This window comes from Eurosta solidaginis, chromosome X, assembly GCF_040869045.1.
Source record: "Eurosta solidaginis isolate ZX-2024a chromosome X, ASM4086904v1, whole genome shotgun sequence".
Classification (NCBI taxonomy): domain Eukaryota; kingdom Metazoa; phylum Arthropoda; class Insecta; order Diptera; family Tephritidae; genus Eurosta; species Eurosta solidaginis.
In genome coordinates this window covers 19,946,302-19,955,208 of record NC_090324.1, presented here as the reverse complement: position 1 = coordinate 19,955,208, position 8,907 = coordinate 19,946,302, and the positions used below count along the sequence as shown (strand labels likewise).

The window sequence follows — 8,907 nt, the reverse complement described above, 5'->3', positions numbered from 1 at the left end:
TGTTCGATGCGGCCACCTTGTATCGTTCCGCCATGCAGACAATGACATTTGCTTTGACAAATGACATTTTTAAGCCCTGAACACACCAAAAACTAAGTAGCGGAAACAGAAGCGAAACGCTGCCAACAGAGTTGCATTGTGCTTCTGACTTCATTAGGCATTCGATTAGCTACTAATGAAATAATAATAGATTCGAATTTTTTAGGGAAGATTGAGCTCAATAAGCGTCTTAATGTAGAAAATTGCCTTTATTATTCAATAAGCCGTCTGTGTGAAAATAGTATAAGGGTTATTGGTCTACGCACCGCAGCGGCAAAGGCTCATCACAATTTTGACAGATCTTGGCATCTTATACTAATCGATAGTGTCATTTGACCATGTTCTTACTCAATAAAAATTGCGGGCCTTTTAATTTATTTGCAACTTCCATAAACATAATTTACGATGTGTTGCACACCAATGCACATGGTAAGCGATGATGGCAAGATAAACCAATATACAGTTTAAGTGTAGCATCAACTAAAGGTTTGGGCGATTTAGCAGTGAATACGTTAACAGCAACATCAGGACGACCGACCGTCGCTACCACCGTCTCTACATTGGGTGATATACGTACAATTTGGCCACCATCTTCGCGCACTTACTTTACATCGATGGGTGTGGGGCGGCGCAGATCTCAAGCAATTATATCACCAGCAACCAGTGTCGTAACCCACATACGATTTAACGGACACCAATCGACAGACTTCAATGGACATTTTGTCCCTCAACAGATATGATAGCTGTTTGGGATTGCACATTGTACAAATATATTACACCACGTTTCTCTGCTCCAAAAAATTTACGTGGTTCTTCTGTTGGACACTTGATCGACATGCCGGCTGATAAATGAAATGTTACGGTAGTTTCAAGGTTAGCCTTGTAATCCCAAATAGGCCAACTATTATCGTCGCCAACAGATGACGAGAATTCGCCATTACAATCCCATATAACCTCGCTTATATAGTTGCACAGTATCCGAATTTTGCAAATCTGTACGAAATATGCGGAATCGAAAATTTGATCCGGCAGCGAAAAATATAACCGATTTCGGTACAACAGCTAGCGAGGTTTCTGACGCAAAGCATAGAGACACACAACGACTCTCGTGACATAAATCATTTAAATGTTTCCAATCAAATGTTCCGGAATCTTCCGGCAAACTTATTATGCCAAATATAATTCCTTTAATTGCTTTCCAGTGCTATTAAATTTGTTGCAGTCATTGCTACACGATTCAAAACAACCTAATTGTTCTGTAAAGCTTAAAGTGTGATGCTTTTTCTCTTCTATATATATTTGTTAATGTAACCTGAAAAGAAAAAGAGAAATTAATTAATAAAAAATGTAACCAAATCTACAACTTGTATACTCACCACCACTTGTTATAATGAATGACATTTTTTCCATTCAGGAAGTGAAAAGGCGTAGCAAATGTCAAAATGCCTACACTTCACTTCTGACAGTCAATGCATTGCAATACAGTTGAGCCTCATGCGCTGCTCATTTCGCGTACTACATGTCGCAATACATATCGCACTACATATCTCTATCAATCATTCATTTGATCGAGATTTGAAATACTTAATTTCACGAATTTTAGCATTATCAACAAAAGACGTCTAAAATAATGTTGAATGGTGAAAATGCAATTGCACAGGCAGTCTTTTCTATGTACCTTTTCAGCCAAGTTGCGAACCGTTCCATGTGGTGGTAGCCCACTTGTGGTAAAATAAAACACACCACAAATTATGTAGCACAAGATTCAACGACATGGACCGACAAAAGTCGAATTACGAATGTACTAATTGTGCTAAAGCACCATCCACATTGAATACGTGAGAGCTAAATCAGTTTTTTTTTTCGTTTCTTTGCGCACATAAGTATTTTCTTAGTGCCTTTTATCTTTTATCTCTTTTAGCTTTCCTTTCTTTTTTCTGCGAAAATACATTGGACATATTTTTTTTTACGCCACCCAAACAACAGTCCGCCAACCTCAATATTCTTTCAGATCATGACCCGTTACCAAACCTTATTGGCCAAGTCAGCCGGAGGCGCAAAGCGCTTCGACGTCGCTTGCCAGCTCTGCGGCAGGGATCATATCCTTAGACTCTGGGCAGAATATAGGAAAAACTCCCCAGAGGAGAGGTTGCGAGCATTGCTTCTACACAAGTACTCTCCGAACTGTCTGTCGCCCTTTCGCCGCGTGGATAAGTGCGACAGCAAATATCGCTGCAGACGGTGCCAGGAAAAGCACCACACCACGCTCCATTTGGATGGGCGTCAGTCAGAACGCGATGATGCAATCACAAATGGCGACAACAACCCGTCCGACGACACGTTGTCAATCCACCTAATGGGGCCCACAAGGTCCTGGGCTCAGAAGGTGGAGGAAGAAGAAATGGAGAGCAAAAACGGAAATTAGACCGTCAACGAGCAACAATGGGATGCGCAGTTTCCGGCCGCTGTTGCAGCACGAACGAAGCGCGGAGGAAGTAAAGAAACTTCGAAACCAAGAAAACAATTGGCGGCACCGTGACGTCGGACTCCATCGAAGCCCCACTAAATCGTCGAAACGCTCAAGGCAGCAACGGCGAAAGAAATCGACGCCATATATTTCTGACGCCCAAAATGCAAGAGCACTATCGCGTGATACACCGGAAGGCTTCCGGATAGGTCGGCTTCTGCAGGCTACACCATTGCCCATCATGCGGAATTTCGTGCCCATTGCACTGACGGCCACCGTACGCATCGAATAGCGCGGGTACTTATACCTGGTTCGTGCCACTATCGATCCCTGCGCCACCAGCACAATCCCCGATGCAGAGCTTGTTCGCGATTTGTAATTGGAGCGCCAAGGATCAGGACAATGCACCCTTATTCTGCGCGGCAAGTTCGGGTCTTCGACGCATGTCACCACTCAAGCCGCAGTGGTCATAGGCCACTATCGCTTGAGTCCGCCGTCTAATGTGGACCCGAAGATTGCCGCGCCTTTTCAATTTATGCGGCTAACGGATCCGCATTTCTACCGCTCATCTCCAATTCAGCTTACACTCGGCGCTCACATATACGACGAAATGATGGCGAGCGGTACACCGGCATCTCCTAACGCAACCGACCATATTCGGGTTGGTGGTCTCAGGAGCCTGCAAGAAATAAAATTCCTGTCCTCAACGCCTCTAAGGCGGATATTGTTATACATCCTTAAGTAAATACTGCACGGAATTCAAAACCACGTACCTGTATTTAATAACTTTTTTTCTTTTTCCACAGGAGAGCGAAACGTGCGGCCAATCAGACGGCGTGCAGTAATTGCAGTCCGCATCGCCTTACTTGACAGTAGCGCCTTATTGGACGTGTGCTGACGTGCCATTCCTTTTTTTTTGTTGCTGACGGCAAGGGGGCCGGTATGTTTAGGTCATAGACCTAAATATATCTGCCCCCCTTCCTAACTGCCACCCACACAAGTTTGCAGTCACTGACACACAGGCATGTGTGAGTATTAGTACGTATGCATATTTATGCTTTACCGCTGTGAGCCGGCGGTATAGCAGCTTTGTTGCCGGGCAATCCAACAAAGGTGCTGTATCGTGGGTTCATCGGTTTTTGTTGAAAAGAGGATCGATCTCTTTGAATCCAGCAGCCAACGAGGAAACATTGAATCTCACGTTCACGTAAGTGCTATTTTTTCAAATATTTAGTACTCTACTTCACAACTATTGTTAATTTTTTTCCTTAACATTTGTTGTTCCAAATCACTTTTAATAAAATCATAAATATTTCATTGTATTAACACGAAACCTTTTTGGTGTTTTTATATTCATTTTCTTTTTTTTTCACCTGCCATTCTTTAGCAATTACGTGGGTGCGCGCCTTTGCCACCACGCATTTGTACATAACTCGTGACGTAAAAATATTATTTTCGGATTATAACGTACGTACATGTGAACGAGTAATTGAACGTAATCACTGATTTAACCCAGATATGCTCATTCGTTGTACAGGAACTTTTCCGTCGTGATTTTGTATTATTCCCCATTGAAATGACAATAAAAAGACGAATTGCTAGTGATTTTAAAAAAATTTATTTTGAAAGTTGGATTTTAGAGCCGTCCTATATAGGACATTGGGCACATGGTATACTATGACATCATTTAAATTATTTCCTCTGATATGTAACAAAACATTTGACATGTAATCCTATATTACATTTTTCGCACCTTGTTGGTGCCTTTTGATGGCAAGCGCCACACCTGGTTTGTTTATCTTGTGGAATTACCAAATGATCCATTCGATCATACCGCAAATCGTCGATGGATCTTTGTGAAGAATGGCCTTTTTGATAGACATTACCCCTTTTATTTTGGTTGAGCAAAGTTGTCGCAATACTTCTCCTAAAATATAATTGATCCATGGTTCCACCATTATGTTTATGTATCTGCCAGGCATTTTGAACAGCCAAATCCACACAATGAGTTATGAGGGGGAAATACCATTTCTTACCTCTTATGGCAGTGCGGTAAAGACTAATATTTTGGTCTGAACGGGCAACCCCTCCCATGCTCTTAATATAATTTTTTACGACACATGGTTGTTCAACTTGTATGTATTTCTTTTCCTTTTGGGAGGCGTGGTCAAATTTGTGGGATTCACTTCGATTGCATTGGAACAAAATCTCACGATATTATTGTCGTTCCACTTTATGAATATAGCATTTTCAGGTCAAATGAAATTTTTTCATTTTAAATGAAACTTTTTTCATTTTAAATGAAACTTTTTTCATTTTAAATGAAACTTTTTTCATTTCAAATGAACCTTTTTTAATTTCAAATGAAACTTTTTTCATTTTAAATGAAACTTTTTTCAAGTCAAATGAAACCATACTACTAAGGTAATTGTCAAAATATATTTATATCGTACTTTATAAAGCTATTTATCAAATTTTTTTTAAGACAACTATTTCTAATTAGCCACATTGAAGGGAAAACTTTTGCTTTAATTTTCTTTGTGAATTTAAGCTGCACTTAAGGTCGGCTTAGTTTAGCCTTGCCTTTTGATCGTTTCAATTTTTAATAGATAAAGTAGCAGGGTTATACGCTAGGCAACTTATATACTACAGTTTAACCACACACTTAAAATAAGCACCTATATTTTTTACTTATATCTACTCCTCTTATATATAAAGCACATTCTTCTTCTACATATACTACATTAATAACGTAGGAATAAAGCAACGTAGAGAGCAAATAGAAGGAACCAAAGAGCATGATGTGAGCGTCTTTCCTATTCACTGTCTGAATCGGTTGAATCCTCTGTATTATGCTTTTCTCTTTGACCAACGTCTTACCAAACAACATAGAACGATAGCAAGGAATTGAGAGAAACATTACTTTTACCAACTATATAGTAGAGCATGTGGATTGTGGAGAGATTTTTTTTAACTATGCTGAAAAACATAACGGTAAAAAGTGATCTTTTCTACTCTATGGCGTAGTTACATTGCACTTCACTCGTTTGGGCCTTAGAAAACATATATATTTGTTTTTATTCCATTATTTTTCATTGTATATTGTATTAAAATGTAATACATAGAATATATATATTAGAATTGGTCGATTTATTAACCGAAATCGCGCCATCGATTTTTCGATAGGATTTGGGGTCAGGAAAAAAAGTCTCACTACGCATACCCAAACAAATAATTTTCGAGCCTGCGAAATTTCATTTTTTTTTTTTACTTTTTTTGACTTTGACGTTTAAGGGTTTTTTCATGACCTACTAAAAAAATTTCATAGGTCCGACCCAGAAGCGTCCGCTAAAAACGTTTGTATACATGAAAATTATACAATCAAATGAAACTTTTATAGTGTTCAATTATGGCAAGTCTAAACTAAGCCGACCTTAACTGCAGCTTAAATTCACAAAGAAAATTTAAGCAAAAATTATGCCTTCAATGTGGCTAATTAGAAATAATTGTCTTAAAGAAAAATTTGATAAATACTTAGCGTTATAAAGTACGATATAAATATATTGACAATTACCTTAGTAGTATGGTTTCATTTGACTTGAAAAAAGTTACATTTGAAATGAAAAAAGTTTCATTTAAACGGAAAAAAGTTTCATTTGAAATGAAAAAAGTTTCATTTGACTTAAAAAAAGTTTCATTTGACCTGAAAGTGCTATATTATGTTGCTATCTGCAATTTTGATGAAATCGTATCTACCACGAGCACTTTTCTTCATATTCTTAGAATTAGCAAAGGTGTTTCCAGAAATACGATTCTCCCTCATTGTGCCCGTGCCAAAAATCTGTTTATTGGTAAGTTGTTCAAGTAGAGAGATTGAAGAAAAAAAATTATCGAAATACAAATGAAAATGTTGGTCCTTCAATTTTGACCTCAAAACGTCAGCATATTCTAGCACTACATACGTTAGAACACCAAGGTCCTTATAAATTTCACTGATATTTGTGGAAGCACCTTGATAAGGTTCGAACCAGTTTATATAGCCTTGCCGAGTAGTACCAACCCACAGCATGTAACCGTATCGTATTGGTTTGCCATGGATATACTGCTTACAGCCGTGTTTTCCTGTATAAGGCACCATGGCTTCATCTGCCCTATGATTTCCTTCAGTATAGGCAGCTTCCATAAACTTTTTATTCAAGTGTGTAAACAATGGTCTTACTTTGGAAAATTTGTCAGACTGGTCTAAAGAATTGTTATCATTACAATGGATGTTGGAGATTATGAACTCGAATTTATTTCTTGATATAGCTTCACAAACCAGTTCGTTGCTGCAGTCTTTCGAGCGTTCCCAAAACATTCTTCTTCTGCGGATTGGAATGTATCCACTAATAAGCAGTACTCCAATGAAACATTTCATTGCAAATATATCCGCCTGGAGTGTTCTATTTCTTTGAGCTGCATACCTATTTGTCTCTCTTGCCAATATTTCAAATAACTCATCGTCAAATATTGAGTAAAGTAAAAAAGAGCAGTAGGTGAATGTTCAGCTAAATCGAGAACTTCATCATATAGTATTTTCAGGTCAAATGAAACCTTTTTCAAGTCAAATGAAACTTTTTTCATTTCAAATGAACCTTTTTTTGAAGGCAAAATTTTTGCTTAAATTTTCTTTGAGAATTTAAGCTGCAGTTAAGGTCGGCTTAGTTTAGCCTTGCCTTTTGATCGTTTCAATTTTTAAAAGATAAAGTAGCAGGGTTATACGCTAGGCAACTTATATACTACAGTTTAACCACCCACTTAAAATAAGCACCTATATTTTTTACTAATATCTACTCCTCTTATATATAAAGCACATTCTTCTTCTACATATACTTCGTAGGAATAAAGCAACGTAGAGAACAAATAGAAGGAACCAAAGAGCATGATGTGAGCGTATTTCCTATTCACTGTCTGACACAAACTAACACATCGGTTGAATCCTCTGTATTATGCTTTTCTCTTTGACCAACGTCTTACCAAACAACATAGAACGATAGCAAGGAATTGAGAGAAACATTACTTTTACCAACTATATAGTAGAGCATGTGGACTGTGGAGAGATTTTTTTTAACTATGCTGAAAAACATAACGGTAAAAAGTGATCTTTTCTACTCTATGGCGTAGGTTCATTGCACTTTACTCGTTTGGGCCTTTGAAAACATATATATTTGTTTTTATTCCATTATTTTTCATTGTATATTGTATTTAAATATAATACTTAGAATATATATATTATATAGAATGGGTCGATTTATTAACCCATATCGCACCATCGAATTTTCGATAGGATTTGGGGTCATGAAAAAAAGTTTCACTACACATACCCAAACAAATAATTTTCGAGCCTGCGAAATTTCATTTTGTTTTTACTTTTTTATACTCAGTTGAGCAGAGCTCACAGAGTATATTAACTTTGATTGCATAACGGTTGGTTGTACAGGTATAAAGGAATCGAGATACATAGATATAGACTGCCATATATCAAAATCATCAGTATCGAAAAATAATTCGATTGAGCCATGTCCGTCCGTCTGTCCGTTAACACGATAACTTGAGTAAATTTTGAGGTATCTTGATGAAATTTCGTATGTAGGTTCCTGTGCACTCATCTCAGATCGCTATTCAAAATGAACGATATCGGACTATAACCACGCCCACTTTTTCTCTATCGAAAATTTCGAAAAATCGAAAAAGTGCGATAATTCATTACCAAATATGCATTAAGCGATGAAACTTGGTAGGTGAGTTGAGCTTATAACCCAGAATAGAAAACTAGTAAAATTTTGGACAATGGGCGTGGCACCGCCCACTTTTAAATGAAGGTAATTTAGAAGTTTTGCAAGCTGTAATTTGGCAGTCGTTGAAGATATCATGACGAAATTTGGCAGGAACGTTACTCTTATTACTTTATGTCTGCTTAATAAAAATTAGCAAAATCGGAGAACGACCACGCCCACTTTTTAAAATTTTTTTTTAAATTCAAATTTTAAAAGAAAGGTTAATATCTTTACAGCATATAAGTAAATTATGTCAACGTTCAACTCCAGTAATGATATGGTGCAAAAAAATACAAAAATAAAAGAAAATTTCAAAATGAGCGTGGCTCCGGCCTTTTTCATTTAATTTATCTATGATGCTTTTAATGCCGTAAGTCGAACAAAAATTAACCAATCCTTGTGAAATTTGGTAGAGGCTTAGCTCCTAGGACGATAACTATTTTCTGTGAAAAAGGGCTAAATCGGTTGAAGCCACGCCCAGTTTTTATACACAGTCGACCGTCTGTCCTTCCGCTCGGCCGTTAACACGATAACTTGAGCAAAAATCGATATATTTTTACTAAACTCAGTTCACGTACTTATCTA

At 37.5% G+C, this 8,907-nt stretch overlaps 1 pseudogene; it reads right to left on the bottom strand.

Moving 5' to 3' along the window:
- Positions 1-408: 408 nt before the first annotated feature.
- LOC137234814 (nucleoporin Nup37-like) lies at positions 409-1,440 on the bottom strand (annotated as a pseudogene).
- Between the last annotated feature and the right edge of the window lie 7,467 nt (positions 1,441-8,907).